Here is a 22,134-nt window from a genome sequence, read left to right as displayed (position 1 = left end):
GTGAAGTGGCTGTCATAATTCAAATGGATAAAAACTCGAAACATTTTTAACGTAAAAAAACCAAACCCTAATTTCTCATACCGCGATCTTGTCTTCTAATAAAGTTACTTGTTGCCAGAAGTACTTCTAAGTTCTTAAAAATTAAGTGTTTAAAGTTATGTACCTGAAGTACTTTAAGAAACTTTTTCTTCCATCCAGTGAGAGCAAATTGTCTATTACTGTGCAGGGAAATGGCTCAATACCTGCTTTACTAAGCTTAGCATCATTCACGTAACATTGGCAGTGCCTGAAATACGATGCATGGAGGTTAACTGTGTCACAAAGCCATTTTCCTTTCTCCTTAAAAACCAAGAGTAACTCAGGAAAACGTGAAATTGCTGATGCCAACTCATCTGAAGCTGTAGATATTCGCAAAGCAACAGGATTCCACGACTCTCTCATAAAGGCAGTCTATGCAACATTTGCTCTTTTCCTTGCCTCTGTCAAAATGTAGATAATCTTTTCTCTCAGGAGCAACGCATATCACCACGCTGCAATCTCTGGTGAAGCACCAGGAAGAAGAAAAGCTAATGAAATTTCAGGTCTCGTTTCTAAGACCGAACTTAAGACCTTCTTATTGCCACCAAACAACAACAAAACGTAGATTTGAACATAAATCTGCAACTCAAGGCCATCTTCCTTTTCTCTGGATGGTCTTCTGCCTTATGATCACAGTGAACATTCACATACTACGTCCCTCTCTCTACTGTGTAGTTTCATTATATCACTGCTAGAAAAAGGAGCCCCTATAAGCTTTTAGGTAAAGAAATTTAACATGTATTTGCATTCTTGTTTTCTTTCTAGCAAGCTTGTTTTTCTACTCCAAGTGCAATATCTTTTAAATGAACTCAGAAAACCCTTTAACAGAGTATTTCATTGGAAGTTGTCAGGGAAACTGGAAAAATGGGAAGAATTTGAGACAAAGGGAATCCAGCTAAGTACTATAATGTCACTCCACTCAAATTAAACACAAGTAAAAGCAGAGAGTAAGAACAAAACGTCAGCTGCAGTTGTGTTAAGAGATCTAATGAAGATGGGAGTAACAAGAATGTGGTAGAGAGACCTACCTAAAATAAACTCAGAAGCCCTTGATTATAAAAAAAAAAAAAAAAAAAACAACAGCAAAAGGACAAGCATGGACTCTGCTCTCAAAAAAGAATCAAAAAGCCTTAACTTTTGTTTCCTGTGGAGGATTCCACTGTTATTTCAAGACATCCTATTCACAATGAAAATTTAAGAACAATTCCAGCTGTCAGGCACCCTCTTCAATGAGAAATCAGATTAAGAGAAAACTGGAACTAACAAATTTTAAAAGGGAATATGTATCCCTCATGCAGGGACAGGACAAGAAAAGCCAAGGAAGAGATGGTATTGAACTTGGTGAGGGACATGGAAAACAAGAAGGGTTCTGAATGAACTTGCTGATGTGGTTGCCAAGTCACTGTCCGTCATATTTGAAAAGCACGGCTGCCAGATGAAGTCCCTAGCAACTGGAAAAAGGGAAATATCACTCCTATACTCAAGAAAGGGAGAAAGGAAGACCCGGGGAACTACAGACCAGTGAGCTTCACATCTGTGCCTGGAAAAATCATGGAACAGATCCTTCTGGAAAAGTTAAGGCACATGTGAGACGAGGAGGTGATCCAAGAAAAACACTGCAGGGCTTAACAACAGGCAGATCATGCCTGCCTAATCTGGTGGCCTTCTGCAAAGGGGCAACAGCATTGGTGGACAAAGGAAGGGCAAATTATGTCATCCACCTGGACTTGTGCAAGGCCTTAGACATGGTACTGCACTACATCCTGATCTCTAAATTAGAGAGAGATGGATTTGAAGGATGGACTATTTGGTGGGTAAATAATTGTTTAGATGGTCATAGTCAGAGGGTTGCTGTCAACAGCAACATAGACAAGTGGAGACTGGTCACAAGTGGTGTCCTCCAGGGGTCCATCTTGGGATTGGTGCTCTTCACCATCTTTATCAATGACACAGACAGTGGGATTGAGAGTACCCTCAGCAAGTTTGCCAATAATATCAAGCTGAGTGGTGCAGTTGACACATTAGAAGGGAGGACACCATCCAGAAGGACCTGGACACACTTGAAAAATGAGCAAATGACAACCAAATGAAGTTGAACAAGGCCAAGTGCGAGGTGTTGCACTTGGGTTGAAGCAATCCCAAATACAAGTATTGAGCCATATGGAAAAGGACTTGTGCATCATGGTGGACATGAGCCAGCAGCACGCCCTTTCCACCCAGAAGGCCAACAAGTATCCTGAGCTGCATCAACAGAGGAGTGGCCAGCAGGCAGAGGGAGGGGATTGTCTCCCTCTACTCTTGATGATGCCCTATCTGGAGTACTGAGTCCATCTCTAGGGCCCTCAATACAGGAAAGATGCAGAACTATTGGAGCAGGTCCAGAAGGGGCCATAAAGATGATCAAAGGGCTGGAGTACCTCTCCCGTGAAGAAAGGTTGAAGGAAGGGCTAGTTCAGCGTGGAAAAGATAAGGCTTTGGTAAGATCTCATTGTGGCCTACCGGTGCTTGAGAAGAGCTTACTGGAAGGAAGCTGAATTTTTATGTGGTGTGAGAGTGATAGGACAAGGGGGAATAGCTTTAAATGAAAGGATGAGAGATTTACATTACACTTTAGGAAGAAATTGTTTTACTCAGAGGATGGTGAGGCACTGGAACAAATTGTCCACAGAAGCTGTGGGTGTTGCATACCTGGAGGCATTCAAAACCAGGTTGGATGGGATCCTGGGCAGACTGTTCTGGTGACTGGGAAAAGATTAGAAGTAAATCATCTTTGAGGTCCCTGACAACCTAACCTATTCTATGAGCACCCAGGCAATTCCCACTCAAGTATTTGTTTGCTGCAGGTACTTGACAGAAACAGCATCTTGATCTCTGCTATTCAGTGTATTGTATAAAGTTCAGTCTCCCAGACTAATTGACTTAATCTACTTGTTGACTGAAATCTCTATCTGTAAAATGGGATAACCGGATGAAATGCAATGGAGTGTGATATATCGAAGTCACACTTGTTAAACTAAAGGGTTTTGTCAGCTCCTGAGCTATAGGAAGAGGAATAGTCCAATTGTCACCAACAGGACTTACTAAACAATACTTTGGCAGAATAGAGATATTTCAGAATACCCAAGTGGATGCATAACTACAGGTATTAAAGTTTAAACAATCTAACAATTAAGAACAGAAAAGGTTTAGAATTACGAATGAATCCAATAAGCTCTTTTAAATAAGCAGTGTAGATAATACCAAAATTATTGTAATCTGAAAGCATGGTAGTTTGTGTACTGCTCATTGACCTCTGTCTCCATTCTACTTTTCCTCACAGTCTAACATAAAAACTCTTAGGCATATTTTTTTTCTCCTTTTTCTGAGTACTCTCATTATTTCTCTTTCGGATTTCCTTTGACTAACTGCTCTCCATTCCCTTAGCAGCCACTAGGGTACATACAGAACAGAACACCATTTTTACCTCCCTTTTTACATCATTTCACTGGAAGAATTTATTTCATTGCTTTGAAAAGCAAAGCATTTGTTTCACCACTCTCATAAAAGACAGGATAAAGATCTGCAATAACACGAGATATTTAGCTGATGCCTCGAGAATTTACTTAAACCCAGAGCAACATTTGTTTACCTCAGTCAATTCAATTATTTTAATGTCAAGACTAAAGCATTTAACTCAATGTATGCGTATTCTATGAACATTCGCTTTTCAAACATGTACTTGAATTTTCTTACAATTCAGTCTCACGTCTGCAATAAGAAAGCACCTAAGTTATGAAAAATTCACATTTGAAGTTATAGTTCATCCAATAAGAACAATTAATTGGAGAAAGAGTACCAGGAACTCATTAACAAACTTTTAAAAAGTAACTGACAGTACAAATGCTATTCCTGATTTTCTGGGAGACCGTTTAAAAATTCATCAAAGAACTTTCCCATGAAGTTGAGCTTTGAAACAAAAATTTAGTGTTATCATAGATTTCCCTGCCCATTCGGTGTGGTGGCCTAAGGAGGCACAGGTGATGTGATCACCCTGTATGCCAGCCATCCCTCTGTTTTCTAAGTTGTTGTGTAGGCTTCATGGAAGCCAAAAAGGGGTTAAAGAGATCAACAGTGACAGGATTTTCTCAACTTTAAAAAACTGTTTGCCACATGCAGAGCAAGAGATCACTGGCTCTTTTGAGTCTGGACTTCATGTGCTCTGCTTAATCAGTAGCTGGGGAGACAGTCAGCTTCCAGAAAGCTGCAGCACACACTGCCACGTGTGTGAGTTTCTTAGAAGGATTAATTGTACCCACTGCTCTAGCTTAGATACACACAGTTATTAAGTCAGCATCCCTTCGCCATCAGCTCAGACAAAATCTTGTTTACTCATAAACGCTACGGTGACCACTTGAAGTTAGAAGCCCACGTCAAAATATCTTTGAGCATCAGCAGCAGTTGTTGGGAAACCCAGCACTGAGTCGTGGTTTGAACTTCAAAAAAGCCTTAGTTAACGCTGTAGACTAAATTACATTCTTAGATACACTTATCTATATTGTCTGTACCTGAAATTCGTGCAGCAAGTCTTTATGTCCACTGTCCTCACATTTAGTTTGCTAGGAATTTAAGTGAAATAATAAATATTCACAGAAAGAAACAGCAGCTAAGCATCCATGACACTTTTACAAGGACACCAAAAATTTTAGAGCCATCTCCTCTCTAAAAATTAAGCTATGTGAAACAAGTACTGAAAGGTATATTATGTTCAACTACACAGCACAAAAAAAAAATGCTCTGTCCACACACCGCCAGTGTAAAAACTCATCTTGCAGATTAAACTCCTGCAAGCCATGCAATTCAGCTAACACATGTTCCGTTCTCAGTGCACAAGTACCCTGAACCACACACTTGAAGCCAAGTGCAGCTGCCCCAGATGTTTCCACAAACAAGGGTTTTTTCTCGTCCTCTTCCAAGACAGGCAGAGAGATACATTCTAAAGCCTAAATGCCAGTGGCTTTACTTCCAAGAGGTTCTCAAAATTTGGTATCATCTTTCAAGTTTTCCCAATGAATAAAGAGAACTAAATCTCTCCGAATCCCTCATCTAGTCCAGTCTTCTCATAAATCTACTGAAAACTCATCAATAGTAATAACCTGCAGATATTAATGATTCAAACTGAAAATCACCAGAGAGGACTCTTCACTGTGATCAAATGAAAGAACTGTAGATAAACTGTAAATACTCTTACACTGTCCAATATTTAGAAAAGCTGTAATACCTGATTAAAAATGAATAGCTTAATTACTAGTATTTCGTTTTTAGAGTACAACTCTTAACTGAGATGCTTAGGTTCCATCCCAAATTCACCCATTGCTATTTTTTTTTTTAAATACAAAAATTTTCCAGTGTGTAAAAAGCATTATAGATGAGCTTTTGGTAGAAAATGGTATTTATGCTTATGCTCCACAGAAGCAGCCTGAGAGTATTTGCAAGGTGACTCATCGGTTTTGCATTATAATCGGCACACATCAGCTGCCATAGCTGGTAAACAGCTGAAGTAATGAAGAAGAAAGGCAAATGAGAACAACAAAGGAGGAACTCCCCTGGCTTTGACATTCTTCCTTGAATTCCATGCACGTATTAAAGAACCAAAAACCATAACAAAGGCAGCTCATAAAACCTGCCCACAGCTACCTTCACACTGCACAGCTCAGTGGACATCAGACAGACCACAGCCTGGGGGCATGCGATCAGTGACAATGCTGCCCAACAAAGCTGCTTTCCCAAACAAACAGATCTCTCCAGCACGTTTGCCCAGGTAGACTGATCACTTTAGAAAAGTTGCTCCAGACACAGCTCTGTTGACAAGAAAATAGGCCAATTTTTCACCCTCCAGAATCCGCCTGTGACAGGCAGCCACTGACAGACAGAGAATTACTGATGCGACCTGTACTGCATGCCGGACTGAAACAAAACAAACATCAGTAGGACTTCGCACACCACTTGCTGTTCTTTACCTCTTTGATCTTTCTAAGCTTAGATTCTTTAGCTACAGGTTTATGCAACTTCTCTGCCAGCAATGTTTATAAAGTCAAAGAATAATACCTTTCCACACCCGAAGTCTTGAAGTGGCAATAACACGGTGCACTATTTGATGCCACCTCCTCCTGAAGTGTTTGCTTTGACTTGGCAGAAAATCTGTACCAAACTGTGAATGCTGATGTGCGAAATGAGAGCGCTTGTTCCACAAACAAGAGCCTTGCAAGTTAATTGCTCTGCTAAGCTGTTTACTGCGTACAACGTGGAAAAAAGTAACGTGAAAGTAGCATTTCAAATTAATAGTTTTTGTTTTAAATTAAGTCATTATTCCTGTCAGAGCTAGTCAATTACATTTTTCACAGCCAGCCTCAGGGTAGCTCTGATTTTAAAGACCCAGCTCAGACAAAACAGGATTCTGTTTTACTGTGGTCTTCATCTTCCGCTCCGAAACATTAAGCCCACTGCTGCAGCCACTGTGCACAGTTATACATGAAACACATTCTACAATACTATGCTGTCTTACTGTCTGCTATGAGAAAGGCTTCAGATCTAGGCCATTTGTGTTTTATCTTGCCATACTTCCAAAGATTTCAATCAGAACTTGCATATTGCCTTCTGATACAAACATGGAAAAAAGCCTAAAGCTATCTGAATTAAATTTGGCACCAAACAGTTCTCTGAAACTATTATTTAACTAGTTTTAGCCCACAGCAAGGTTTTACAGCCAAGCTATAAACTCTTTAATAATAAGATGCCTAATAAAAGTGCTGACAGATCGTTCACAGCTTCAGCAGTGCTCATTAAAATGCACTCAAACAGAACATTGTCTGGATGAGGGATTCTCAGCACGGAGGAACACCTGACATCTTGATGATAACCCATGCATTTCTGGCCACGTGCCCTTTCCCTAGCTGGACAGCATGTAATTACATTACTTTCTACAAAAATGATGACTTTGGCATTGAATGTTAATGGCCTGTTCTTTAGCTAACAAAATCATACATTACCCTTATGGAAGAACATGCAACTTTAACCAATATTTCCATGAGAATTAACTTCAAAGTAATATTTTTAGTAAAGGCTATAACAATGAATTGCATCACTCCAGGACTTTATTTTCAAACTCTTCTTTTTCTCATAAATTAATTTTTTTTAGAAGTATGCCCCTGTGCCACAGAATATCCTTTTATTCATATGAGTGTCTCCCCTGAAACTGTGAGGGCAAACAGCTACTCTTTTCTGGTTTAAATATCACCTGCTCAAGCACACGGAAGAACATGGTTGGTTCCTACTTGGTTGCAGCACCAAGACTAGGTCTGTAGGCTGTAAAGAACATTTGAGAGGATTTCAGTTCCCATGAAAGGCATTCTCAAGTGGTAGCAAACAGGAGCCTTACAGATGTTCTTCAGATTTAAGAAAATATTAAATCATAGCCTAATTTATGTCTTTACCTAATCCTACCTTCTTCACAAAGAAGGAAGCTGCTTGCACAGGGCTGTGTCCAGTCTGGAAGGAGGACCATCTTGATCATCCACATTTACCCCTGCTCCAATTTTATTTGCAGCAGGACATAACATGAGGGAAGCCCACTGACTCCTCAAATGTGTTTCCATCAGTCACAAATCTTCCCACATAAAAATTACCTGGACACAGAAATGGAAGTTGGTACAGCCTTGCTGGCAGGATGCTGCTCAGAAAAGGGCTTCAATCCACAAGCATGGAGGGCTGAAAGAAGAAAACAAGAATACTAACTAAAGAACGCACATGAGAGTTTACAACTCAAAGCTTGACAGAGTGAATTATTTAATTGAAATGTAAAATGTATCTGTAACAAATCTTCCCTGATTTCTGGAAAGCTTTTTTTATTTATTTTTTAATTAGAAGCCTATGAGACATCTGTTTTCCAGCATGAAAACATAATTTGTCATACCAATTATTGATCTCCATAGAGCCTCTAATGAGACTGGCAGTCACAGAATCACACGATTCTCAACATCCATAACACAGCTGCAGGAAATAATTCTGCTTTTACAAGGCACTCCAGCCTGAAGTAGCAGGTTATTTGAAACATCGTTGCTTAGTAGAAAATAGGTGCAATGTGCATGGATCTACAGTTGTCATATACTTGCCTTTATTCTTCTTGAAGAACAAAACAATATGATGTACAACCATTTCTACTTTTTCCCCCCCCCACCAACCAAGTCTCCTTGTCTTCTCAGGCATGACTTCTAGACTCATGACACCTACCCCCCAGGGCCACGTTATTGCCTTTCTGTAGATTATCAATCTAGCCATGTGTTGACAACTTCTCTCACACTGTGACCCATGTATTTATAGCCCTCTATTTAGTTAGGCCGTGTATCAGATAAGAGAAAACACAGAGTTATTACTACAAAATGCTATAGACATTTGTTGGGGAACAGCCAGAAAAATTACACTGCCATATACTGCCACAAAAGAAAGGCAAAACCCAGGACCACCAGTGGTCTCACAATGGAACTGCAGCTACTCTTTTAGGATTGTTTGCCTTCCAATTCCTGCCTTAAATTCTTGGATGTTTCCAGGTGCTTCACATCACTTTCGCCAATGTCCAGGGAAGGACCTTAAGCCCTTTGTCTGCTCTGTGATACAGTTCAGGAATTCTCTCACATTTCTAATTGATGTTATGTTAGAATCCAGAGTATTTTTTCCTCTAGAACAACAGTTACTCCAAGGATGCTATCAGATGCTATCCCCCGCTCTATTAGGATTGAGTTCCTGTTACGCATTTTCTAAAAACCATCCCAGTACTCTCATAGTTGGCAAAATAATATCTGCTTATATGTTCAGCATTTCTTTCAGCCTAAGATCTTAAGCACTGTCATGTCAACATTCATCAGATTCAGTTACGTGCCATCAGGTGCCAGTTGTCCTCCAGCACCAGTAATACTTCCAGGTTTCGTTCTGAAGCAGAATCACTGTTTTGAGATCAGAAATCTTTCTGTCACAACTGAAAAATATTCTGAGTACCCCTTCGTAGTGGTTTCACTGTAAGAACAGGAGTTCTACACCCATTGGGAAAACAGTTGATAAAGGAAACAAAACTGCTTATTTATCCTTCTAATAAAATTAATTGAACTGCCATTGCAGAGGATCTTCTCTGCAACTTACAATAAATAAAATCTATTTAAATACAGTCACAACCTCAGTTCAGACACTTTTTTTTATTTTAATATGAGTTTTTGATCATGTGCTCTTCAATGACAAATACCTACATTAACATTTAAAAAAAAAATTAATAAAACCAAAATCTGTGACATACAGTGAATCACAGGAAGCTGGAATATTCCCCCTGCCTGCAACAGACACATTGAACCATGCAGCACACTCACTATAGCCACTGCTCTCAGTTTATCAGGCAAATCTCAAATCAGCAAAAGCAAAAAATGCTGCTACAAGTCACTTTCCAGTTGATGCAGCTCTCTTGTCTGACCCAGTGCTTCAGAGCATCAGATAATAATAAACCAAAGCCACAACACAGAAATTAGTATGCCTTAGGGAAGGATAAAACTACTGCACAGCAAGTACAGACAGCAAGGAGAGGCAGATGGGAGCGACCGGCTGAGCTTTAAGTTTGCTTACAGCTTCCCAACACCAGACAGGATCCCACTCTCACAGAACTTAGGTTAAATTTAATGAAGACAAGACTAGAGAAACTTGGAGGCAACATGCCATGCTGTAAAGATGCATTGTGCAGTACGTCAACAAAATCAGACGTTACTCATTAGTATTGAAACTTACACAAGCTAACTTTTTAGCTTGAGAATCCCCTACAGAATACTTGCTTCCAACGTGTCACCATTCCAATGGATCTTGAGACAGAAATCCTTCGCAAGCCTTCAGGTAGATTCCAATCCTTTATACAACATGGTTCTTGTCATGTGAGCACATCAGAACTCCCCAGTTACTGATGACAAAGCAGCACAGGGTTCCTGTGGAGCAGGCACTTGTTGCATACCCACTTGGAGACTGACTCGCCTCCCCCAGTCCTATTACACAGCACACCAAGTATACAGTGGCTATTCAACTACTAGAAAATGTCTTTTTCACAGCAATACCTTGTATTATCAGCTACCAGAACATTCATTAGCCTTAAAAATGACAGTCCTCCTCTTCTGTGTCCTATTTTGGGTACTACAGGCAGCAGGGGTAAAGAAGCAAGATCATATTTCGGATCACTATGCCGCTGGGAGCAGAGTATCCGTCAATTTGCCAGCACTGCCACATTTAGATTCACACAATTCACCTCAAAATTCCTTATCTTTCCTTCACTAATCCACACCTAATCTCCTGAAGAATTATTGGATGCTGATTTTCTGCTGTACGTGCAAGGCTGGAACCACCTCTCCTGAGAGCCTACCCTACTGTTTTATTTATTGAAGTCAAAGCACTAATCCAGCTGAAATAAACAACTCCTTACAAATTCTACAGTTCATATATTGGTATGCAATTTTTAATATACAGAATCTTAAAAATACAGAAGCACCAGGCTATCCCTGCTGGGCTAGAGTGCCACTTTAATCCAAATACTGCGAGACCTGATGAAAGACATCTCTCTGTATTCATTTTACCCTGTTTTCATAGCTTTGTGAATCTCAGTCATATCAATTCTCAGTCTTATTCTCTCCCAAATGAAGAGAATCTGTGTTTTTGCATCCTTGTCTCTTACTCTTGAGGCGAGTGCTCTTCAATAACCATTTTGGTTCCCATGCACAAACACATGATGAAAAACCATTCCCTATGCAGACAGGCTTTAAAGAAACACATGAGTTTCCTCAACAGCTCTTGATCAAGACACAGCTTCAGTGCTTGATAAAACTGGAGGAGAATTTCCCTAAATCTAGCCTTGATCCTGTGGCAGCATTACATCATCCAGTCGCCAGGTAATGCACAGCAAGGACCATCATCCAATCACACACCATAGGATCAGGAGAACCCTAGGCATTTTAAGTCAGATGCTCACTTCTACAGCTGTTTTCATCAGAAGAAAATTACCTTAAAAGAGGCTCTCCGGCTCTTCCCTTGTTTACCATAAAACCTTTTCACTAGTCCTCCAGATCATCACCATTTTGACTAATAATTTCCCATTTAACAATTGTAAATACAACAACTTAAAGTTCATTTAATGTTCCCTAAACCAAATATGGTGTTTCTGAGAATGTCCCCCCTGCTCAGTAAGACCCTATTTCACATCATTTGCAGAAAACATTCATCTCATAGACTTTGCATGCATGACATTTTCTAAATTCAGCGTCCTAAAGAAATTCAAAATGGTGATTTGATGCTCCGAAAGTGTTAAGGGATTCATTTCTCAGACCCACCTTTAATAGACGATCATTTTTAAACAATAATGTGGTTACCAATCATTCGAAACACTGCAAAATGGAGCCTGATAAATGAAGGGTCGAAAAAGGGAGGAAAAGAGACGGGGGGGATGAAAACAACAGAAACTGTAAAGAAATCACTGCATTTCTGGAATTTGTGCTACTGGAACTTACAGGACTGCACTTTCCCTGTGCTTTAAGTGACAAAACTTTCAGACCTATGAAGTACAGCACCATATTATGTGAGATAATTCCCCACTACACATTCTGCGTATTTCAAAATAGGGGTTGTGCCCTTCATTGACAGTATTTCTCCAAAACCAGGAGTTCATAAACTTGGGAATGCGTGTCTTACAGTATTGGAAGCTCTGCAAACCATCTTGCTTCCTCATGCCTTGTGTCCCCTTGTGCCTCATTCCAAAATAAGCGATCACTCAAACCACCCAAAAAAAAAAACCAAAAAAAAACAAAGCAGTTAAATGAATCTTGCTCTCAAGGCTGTAAACTGGAATGCTTTTTAAACAGTAGTCACATTTTAGTCAAAGTGACAAATTTATTAGCAGAAATGTGTGTGCATATATACTGCACGCTTTGTGAATTTAAATTCTGATGAAGATACTAAGCGATGGTGCTTTAAGGGTTTTTTCTGTCTCTCTCAGAATGCATCTTCAGGCATCAAGAGTGGAAGCAGTTTTGTTTTTCACTCTACAGCCCTCTATCATCAGAAGTAGTCACTGAAAATTAAAGTAGAACTACTACTCTACATGCCAGATAGAAGCTTTTTTGAGATCTACAAGTCTACTAGAAACATGTGCAAGCATCATTTCAATGCGAGGCAAATATTCCCATTTTATTTTCATTTCAGATTGCCTGTTTCTTTGTATATTCTTATTCGCCGAACACCCAACATCACAATTAAGCGCACTTTGCATTTCATTATTTCCAGAAGAGATGCTTATTTTCACATCTTTTTGGACCCTTCTTGCATAAATTTTCTTCTGCTTGCAGAAAACAGTTTCCTGTAAAATCTCCTTGCCGATGGATCAAATTGCACAGTTTTCATTCAAGCTGAAGTCCCTGTGAGAGTTTTACTTGATTTAGGACTGATTAAAGAATGCAAACTAATACCCAGAAACTAAACATTTCAAAACATGCGGGGAATTTAGCTACTTTTTCTTTCCTGTCAATTTCAATCAATGAACTCTTTTAAAGCCTTAATCCAACTACATATTGAATTAAAAGAGAACGCCCAGCAACTGGGGCAGTTCATACCCACACCTACAGATTTAAACATTACCAAGCAGGCGAGGAGCCTAAAGCACACTGCTTTCAGGATTGTTTATCCATTTTCCCCATTGGATTCAATCACAGAATTTCCATGGAGCAGAGTTCAGATGATATCTATTACTGCTTACAATTGCTTTCTCTTGCACATGACATATTCCAACTTGTCAATTCAGTCTACTCCTTTTCTTGCATTGCAACAATTTACAAACACATACATTGCACTTGTCATTTTACTAACAGAATAACAACATAAATCACAGAATGGCGTGGGTTGCACAGGAGCACAGTGCTCATTCAGTTCCAACCCCTGCTGTGTGCAGGTCGCCAACCAGCAGCCCAGGCTGCCCAGAGCCACATCCAGCCTGGCCTCAAATGCCTCCAGAATGGGGCATCCACAGCCTCCTTGGGCAACCTGCTCCAGTGCCTCACCACCCTCTGGCTCAAAAAACTTCCTCCTCATATCCAACCCAAACCTCCCCTGTCTCATTTTAAAGCCATTCCCCCTTTGTCCCATTGCTATCCACCCTATTCAATTATTCCCTTCATAAGAGCCTTTTTTTTTTTTTTTGGGGGGGGGGGTTGATTAACAGTAGTTTTAATTTCTTTCAGATACACATCGATTCCAGTGCTTTTTATAGTAGCAATTCAGTCTCAATATACACTTTTTTTCAACCTCAGTAAGGTGACTTGAAATATCTGTACATCTCATCCCACTCAATTCAGCTATTAAATAAGAGTTTCATTCTTGTCCATCTCAGCCCATTTCCCAGGGAGGGTTTATGGATATGTAAGTAATTTCTCCATCATTCCTTTTTTTCCTCTATCAATCATACTACTATTTATACTACTTCTTTGAACTTCTTCTGCTCAAAGTTTATGCAGATATCCAGTCACAAAACTCATGCATTGCACCAGGTTCAACACAAGCCTTGAAAACACAACCCTCAGTTTAAGAACAAGTCAAAGGAAATGGTGCCCTCTGCTTCTGAGGAAAAAAGCATCACATACTTCTAATCACACGTACCCCCTTCACCCTCTGGAGTCCTTACTAAATGCACCCTTTATTGCAGTCACTGGGGCAGCTCATAACACTAGAAGAAAAATCACCTATTGATGTTGTATAATCAATGGATATTAAGATGCTATAATCACAAAAGAACAAGAGAGTTAAGCAAAGTAGACTAAGATAATAAGGAGAATAAATGGAAGGCTTACCCATAAGCTAAGCTCACCTACAGAAAATACCAGAAGAGGGGATCTCCAGACAAGATCCTTCCCCACTGGTAGCCAGCTCTTAAATAGGTCTAGGGGGAGTGCAATCAGGCTCCACCCCTTCCAGCAGCACAGGTGAATTGCCTTCATCAATGCTCCTCTGGCTGACTCATGGCTCGCCTCAGGTGATCAATCAGAGGTTCAGGCCGTGACTCAGCAGTTCCCATACAGATGTAAAAACAGCCTCTCATTTATAACAAATACACCAATACCTTATTTATGAAATAGCTTTATTGCACCAAACACATTAAACCCATGATTTGCTAATGGATGGGTTTTTCTACTGGAACGTACAAATAATTTAAAGCCTTAATACTAAGTCACTTCTGGTTACCCATATAGCCACTTGTTATTTGATCACTGTGAGCTACCATAAAATATGAGGTCAAAATTCATCCACTAATGCTCTACCATTGAAGTGTTTAGTGTTTCCTTTTTGCAATGCATGTTTTCTAATGCACATATTCCCTTTTTGCTTTTAGGTTAAAAAAAAAACAAAACAGGCACATTAAAATCAAACTCTCCCAACTTTGGAACTTTATGATGTCCCACCAATTCACTGATTTTCCTTAACTGCTCCCCCCTCACCTTAAACTCATTTTCCTAGACTTGCCTGCATAACAGCATCCTTTTCTAAATACACTGCTAGGATTGCAACAGTGAGACAGCCCCTATAGCACTTAGCCAGCACTGCTTCTCAAGAGAATGTTCCAACGCACTTGTGCTTACGTTTGTGACCTTCTTGTTAACAACGAAGTGTTCCTGGAAGATTTATGAATGTTTAACAGGAGGAAAAAGCTATTTGGTCATAGGGATTCAAGGCCAGATTGGATGAGACCCTGGGCAACCTGATCTAGTGGGTAGCAACCCTGCCCGTGGAAGGAGGGTTGGAAGCAGATCATCTTTGAGGTCCCTGCTGACAAAATGATAGAAATGCATTGAAGAAAAAAGGAGGATGGTTGTCACGCAAGAGGAAAAACGTTCAAACTACACTATGAGAAGAACAGTTTGAGCACATGCTGTAACTGCACCACACCTATTTTCTCTTGCACTCGAAGCTAATCAAGGCTAAATGCACGATGCTCTGTTGTAGCTCAGTGGAAAAAGACTGAACAACATCCAGAGCAAAAGGAATCCCCATCTTCCCGAACAACTTTGTCTGAGCAGGACACTGTTTAACCAAGTCCAATGCCATCTCCTAGCCTAAGGACAGATCCAAAACTGCACCTTTAGCACACGTAAGGAGACCAGCACTGCCAGTGCAGCTCAGTGCAGTCGGGCAGCAAACTGCGTGCCCCAGAACACCTCAAGTCAGGTGCTGAAGGATCAAGAAGGATGAGAAAAGTCAGTTCGTATAGCCATATTTTAATATGGATCTGTGGTACCTAATGATAACAACGCGTTGATTTGAACAGCTACTCACTTCCATCTTCTAATCTACTGACTGATGTAAGTACTAATTTATTTTATGTAAAATTCACAGGAAAGCTCCAGATGACATCCTGAGAAGTGTTCTATAAATAGGTACCTACTTCCAATTGATTGACACCCCTGCAGCTACCTGGAATGCATCTCAAACAGCTCTCAGTTTTGTTGATACAGGCACAATTCATAAACAAATGCTGCTGCACAGAACACCCGGCTAAGAGAAAGTCGTGTGCCACAAGGAATAAAACCCTTTGTGGTAAAGGAAAAAAGTAACCAATGCTTTTCAAAGCATCAATTGCCTGTTTAATTGAACCTGAAGCCTCACTGCCCTTATTATAAAAAACTTCTCCCTCATATCCATTCTGAATCTCCTCCCTCTTAGCTTGAAATCATTTCCCCATGTCCTATCACAACAGACTCTGCTAAAGAGTTTGCCCCCTTCTTTCTTACAGCCTACCTTTAGATACTCAACACGCAGTGAACCTATAGGAGGCTCTAAGTGAAAGCAGTAATTTGTATTTATTTCATATATTTGTTCTAAAAACTTGGTCACCTTTTCAGGTAGTGACTAAATGAAGCCATACTAAGGGTGCAGTACCAGTATCTCGTTTAGCTCACTTCACTCCCCTAAGGCTGTTTAAATAATACTTGATATAGGATTATATTTCCTATGCACATAAGTATTCTTCAATGTGAATTTCAAAGCACTTACCACTTGTCTGGCACTGCAGTTCAATGGCAAAACTCCCACTGATATCAGCATCACTGTAGAATTCAGGGCAGTTCTAGCCGAGGCTTAAAATGTCTATTATTAAATGAAAGTGAATTTTGTATTACAGCAATCAAAATAAATGTCTCTTATAGAAGACAGAAGGCTAACTTTACCAGCCTTTTTTTACTTCCAGCAAGAACCACCACCATTGGTTCCTTCCTAACCACAGCACCACAGTGGCATGGAGGACAGGAGCATCCCACACAGCTGTAATAATCCCAGATACACAGAGATGGGGGCAATTGCCATGGCTGCCAGTCCAGCAGTGATTTCAGTTCTCTCCAAAATCCATTAACAATAATTTGAAGGGAAAGTCACTGATGCTCAAAGTTAGGCCCATGATTAATTTCACTGTTTCACTAATTTCACTAATTGCATCTATTAGCAAGAAATGGTTCCTAAAAGCTAAGTACGTGCACAAGTCTTTGAAAAACCTCAATGCCCCCTAGAAGAGACAAGTACTTTTTTCTTTGTTCATGTAAAATGCTCACTGTACATAATTCAGACAAAAAAAGCCAATTGCTCTGAGAAAAACAAGCAGCAGCCTTTATAAGCACAGCGCTGTATTAAAAATGTAAATTGAAATTCAACTGCCCATGTAACCTTCACCTCCCACTACTAAAGGATCTGTTAAGCTACTGTCTGATGGAATAACCTGAAGGCTTGCTTCTCATTTACTGGATGACTGACTAAGCAGTACATGCACTTTCATTCATTATAATTGCAGTGTGAATTTTTTTTTTTAAACAATGCAAAGTGATAGATACATCAGCTACATTAAAGAGCAAACTCTTAAAGGATGCTTGCCTGACTCTACTAAATTTAATTTTACTTAATTGACTACATTACAGCTCCATAGGATGACAGAATTGATAAAACACAAAGTGTTCTTCACATGCCATGAACGTAGCCTTCGAGCCACAAACTCAAAGCTTGGAATATTTGTTTCAGAGGTAACAATTCTTAGGGGTTTCCTCCCCAGCTATAAAAATGCAAACCAAGAAATAAAGCACATCCTCAGTTCTTTGGCTTATGTATATGAGCTTGAGGTTACACTGTTCCTGGGCAAAATCCATGTTATAATTCTTCAGAATCTGGCAAAATAATAAAATCTATTTGCCTTGGCTTTCCATGTCAGAGCTTTTAAAGCAAGTAATGGTTATTTCAATTATATATTTCATCTGTTGACAAGTTGCTATCCTACCCAGGCACAGAGAAAAAAAAAAAAAAGAGCTTTGCTGATGTGCAGAAATCCAAAATTTCTGCATAAGAAAGTGTAGTTCAGCTTCCATTTTGTAAATGCTACCTGTGTAACCGACAGACTTTTTTAAAGCAATAGCTCATATAAACTGATGCTAGAATTTTAAAGGGTGTCAATTTTAAAGGTTGATTGCAATGGCAACAAAGATGCGTTAATTTAAAGAGCCTGAAATCTTTTGCCTCAGAGATACGAAAAAAACAATACTAGGAATGTGGGCCATTTTACGGTATGAGGAAGACAAAAATGAAAAAAAGCAAAGCAATTAATTTGCAATCAGCTTCTCTTTGCTAACACACACCCATGAAAGGAAGACAACAGAGGAGGAGGACAAACATTCAGAGACTGATCCCACGTGTGGAAGCTCTCTGAGAAGCAGCCTCTTCTCATATAAAGTAGAGTTCCTGCTGCTTTCCTCATTGGAGACCTGGGGTCCCACAGGAGAATGTGACAAATACATACCAATGCTGTGTGACATCACTGAACTGCAAGTCATTCTGACAGACATCAAGCTAAAAAAAAAAAAGCAATGTTTATCCATTTTAAGGGTAGGGCATTGATTCAAGCTATAAAACAAGAACAGAGGTTGTAAATCAACTGATTTGCTAATATAGCAAATTTTAATCAACCATCAGAACCATTAACAGCCAGCACGAAAGATGTCTCATGAAATAGGTCACAGCTGCAAAATGATTTAATAGTGCTTTTGAAAGTTTAATGTCACTGTGCATCTCACAGTTCATAACTTTGTAAACTCTCATCTTTTTAATCAATCGGAGCACCGACACAAAGTTCAAAAACAGCAGAATGCTTTCAGAGAAGTTTTGACTTCTTGACTTCCTACTTGGAATTGAATATCAGAGGAGTTCATTATATTAGACAGTAAAAGAGAAGTGAAGTTTTGCTTTTATTTTTTATAAAGACTTCTCAACTTAAACAGGTATTCAGAAATAGCAAAACTGAAACGAATTCCTTCAAAACACCAAACCAAACTTCCCCTATAAGAAGTCATGAAAACTTTTTTTTTTTATTAACCATTGGAAGAGCTGAACAACTCAATATTTAAAACTACTCAAGATTTTCTCTTTTTTTTTTTTTAAAGGCGTGAAATGCACACACCAAGGACTTGGGAAATACTTATCTTAATTCCCAAACACGCTTGTAATATCTGATTTCAGACACTTTTTCACCCAGACAGCATACACCATCTCCACAACGTTTGATTTACTTATTCACATGTATTTGGTCTACTTTTAACTGTAAAATTTCAGACCATCTATTCAGGATTATTTCCTGGGTTCTCCTTTCAGTCACTCATATGTACTAAAATAATTCTTTGCAAAAAGCAGTGCAGGACCGATGATATTTGGTGTAGCTAGTTTTGCCTCCAGGAAAATACACTGCATTAGAAAACATATTAACCAAGAGTTAATGTTCCTGTGTTAAAAAAAAAGGCAATTATGATTTTGAAATAGCATTTGCAGTGTTTAACACTAACATATGCACAGCCACCTCAAAGGTTTTTAAACCCAACTTGTTTCCCTCTTACAATAGATGCTAGATCACGTTTATCAACTTGTTCATTAGCATGCCATCTGATACAATACACTTTCCCTGCAGAGGCATGCTAACAGATGCTCCTTTAGTGCACATCCTACAGAATTGCCCTCATGTAGAAGACACAGCTTGAAAGTCATTGCCTGCTCTGTTGTAGGAAAGCTTTGTACACTATCTTGCTTATATGCCCATTTACCTTATTTGTTCTTCTTTATTCCCCTTAATTCCCCTTTGTTCTTCTTTATTCTCCTTTATTCCCCTAAAAATAGATTTAAGAAAGAATATATAGAAATGATGTCGCGGGGATTCTCAGAGTGTATTGGGAGGAAGGTGGCCAAGTCTTACCAGGCATTAAAGCAAGTAGGTGCAGGTGTGTAAACTGGCTCTTTTTCATCCATGCAGATATGCTCAGTTATTGTTTCCAAATCCTCATGGAAGTTTCTACAAATATATGGATCTGTTAAATTAAACCTCATTTTACTGTCAATATTTCTCACAGCTTCAGTGCCATCTCTGTCTTAATGCCAGTAGAGAAATAAAGAGAGAAAACAAATAACAGCGGTAGCTGGAGCAGTCCTGACTACGAGCTCAGAATCACAGAATGGCCAGGGTTGGAAGGGACCTCAAGGATTGTGAATCTCCAACCTCCCTGCCACATGCAGGGCCACCAACCTCCTCTACAAATACTTAGTAATGAACCGAGAGAAAAGAATTGATCTTTTAGCAGAGGAACAGAAGAAGAATAAAGGCAAAAAGTACTTTGCCATGACAGCCGTGAGGATTGCAGCACCAGTGTTCAGCCTCTGCAGCGGCAGCCTGAATCTCAGCCCTCCCATCACAGAACAGCTGAGTGGTTATTTTGGAGACACCTATGGCAAATCAAGATGTTAGTCCCCTCCAATCTCCAAGCAGGTAAAATACCACAAGAGTTTATATTGATGACAGACAGGCTATTTTAAACTGCCACTCAAGGCATTCCATTACACTCCAAGGCAGTAATCTATCTTGGTTTTGAATAAAAACAGATCAGAACCATTCAAACAAACTGAACTGTAATACAGCTTCTCAGTGAGCAGCATTCAGTTCAATAGCAGAAATGAAAAACTGTTTCAACTACTCTCTAGAAATTCTCCAGTAAGCCTTTGACTCTGGTCAGATATTTAGAGAGAGAGGAGGTCTCTAGTAGTCTGGGATTCAATTCTGGAAATCCCCCCTAAATTTCAGCACTTTAGATCTTTCTTGTATTGAGAGCAGGGTCAGTCTTTTTAAATAAAAAAAAAAGCATTGCCAGAGGAAAACAAACATCTGTTCATGCTCTATTTAAATGCAATAGGTCAAAGAATAAGGAGCCATTCCAGATGTAAGCACATCTGTACATCCAATTACTTCTATCATCCAAGCAGGAATATAATCACAGGATAACTCAAGTTGGGAAGGGCCTCAGGAGTTCTACAAAAATAGTCATAGCTAGATCCATCCAGGCTGCGCAGGGGTTTATCCAGATGGGTCTTAAAAATCCCCAGGGATGGAGATTGCACAACCTCTGCAGAACCCATCCAACTGCTGTACAGTTCCTGTGGTGAAGGAGTAAGCTTATACCCAATCTATGTACTCAAGAGAAGGCAGGGACAGCAGCAAGCAGACAGTGTCACCAATGCAGTGAAAGCAAAAACTACTACTACTGTATAAATACGATTTTAAAAAAATAAAATTAAAAGCTGCTCAGGACAGAGACAAAAAAAGTTGTGTTTTCAGAATCTGATAACAGCAGAAGCATGAACCAAGAACCAGGCTCTTCTGTTCCAACCATTTACAAGATGATTTACCATGTCGGCTCTTCACATGCCCAGGAATTCATCAGTTAAGAAACGCTGATACCTTTAGATAGTTGCCTTTGGAACAAGCTGAGTAATATTTTTGATACCTACTCACTCTGCCTGCTGTCTGTATCACTCACTGCAGGTTGAATTCAGACTTCTTCCTATAGATGTCTCACTTAACAGCCACGGTTCCTAAAGAGTTTGGGCAGAGTAAATGCTCTATAGCATAAGACCAAATACAGCCTTCTCAAAAGACTTCTGGTTGGTTTCGGTGTTTGTTTTTGTTTTTGTATTGTTCTTCAAAATGCTGTCAGAGTAAAAGACAGCATCATTCAAAACCTGTATTCCAAGATGGAATACATTTTCCAGATTTGGAGAGAAGAATCAATTTCTTGAATTGGTAGGATTTTATGACAAGGGTACAAAGTAAATAGTTTTACCTTATACTATGTTATTAGATACTTATAACAGAGTTCAGGAGAAAGCTTACCCTATCACAAGCTTCTGAGCAATTTCTTTAAAGGGAATAAATTTTCCTCTTATGTTTGTGCTTCCCTCACAGAACTTTGATATAGAGTAGCAATGAGGAAGGTAAGTGATATTTTATTTGCTCTGTTCACAGTGCTCTCTGAGAAAAAGCTTTCAATACTTTTAAGTATTATTCACATTTTACAAGAACAGAGCTGAATCTTCAGCGAGATCATGATTTCCCTAAGTCTCATAGTGAGGTAATGGTTAAAGCAAGAACAGAACTGAACTACTTCATCCAATATGCTCAATTCTAACCTTTATTGAGATTTAACTCGTAGTCATCTAACATTAGATATTAAAAGTTAACACAGGCTTGGAGAATAACGCCTAAGTTCCTGGAACAGAATCCAGTGAAGATGACTTAATACACAGAAACTGTTTCTAGATCACAAAGCCTCTGAGCCACGAGTGGTTGGGAGACAAGGAGAGCATTTTGGTGAAGTATTATTTGTATTTAGACTCTTCCTTCCCAAACCTTTTACTTTTGGTCATTGCTGAATAAAACACCCTGAGCTAGTTGGATCTTTGTCCCAACCACCACAGTCATTTATAATTTATTTTCAGTGCACACACACAGAAAGCATGGAAAATTTACTAGCTAGAGACCTCTGCATCACTAACAAAGAAAAATGATAACAAATACTACAAAGGAAATATTTGGCTACCAGAAAACTGCATGATGCAATTGTTCAAAATGTTTTCCTCAGATTTCTAGACTTCATGCGTTACTATAACAACACATCAGCACCA

At 39.4% G+C, this 22,134-nt stretch overlaps 2 protein-coding genes across 3 annotated transcripts in view; both read right to left on the bottom strand.

Annotated features, from left to right (window-relative positions):
- KIAA1549L (KIAA1549 like) overlaps nt 1-22,134 on the bottom strand; it is a 299,878-nt gene that overhangs the window by 12,630 nt on the left and 265,114 nt on the right. The window lies entirely within an intron of this gene.
- Nucleotides 1-22,134, bottom strand: part of SPON1 (spondin 1) — a 361,499-nt gene that overhangs the window by 223,860 nt on the left and 115,505 nt on the right. For both annotated transcript variants that reach the window (XM_052695645.1, XM_052695646.1), the window contains exon 2: nt 7,740-7,821. The gene's annotated coding sequence lies outside the window, so the exon portion shown is untranslated. The remainder of the gene's footprint in view (nt 1-7,739; nt 7,822-22,134) is intronic.

This window comes from Tympanuchus pallidicinctus, unplaced genomic scaffold (genome assembly GCF_026119805.1).
Source record: "Tympanuchus pallidicinctus isolate F22 unplaced genomic scaffold, pur_lepc_1.0 scaffold3, whole genome shotgun sequence".
In the NCBI taxonomy this organism is placed as follows: Eukaryota; Metazoa; Chordata; class Aves; order Galliformes; family Phasianidae; genus Tympanuchus; species Tympanuchus pallidicinctus.
The sequence above is the reverse complement of the archived record's forward strand: the minus strand, read 5'-3'. Positions and strand labels throughout refer to the sequence as shown.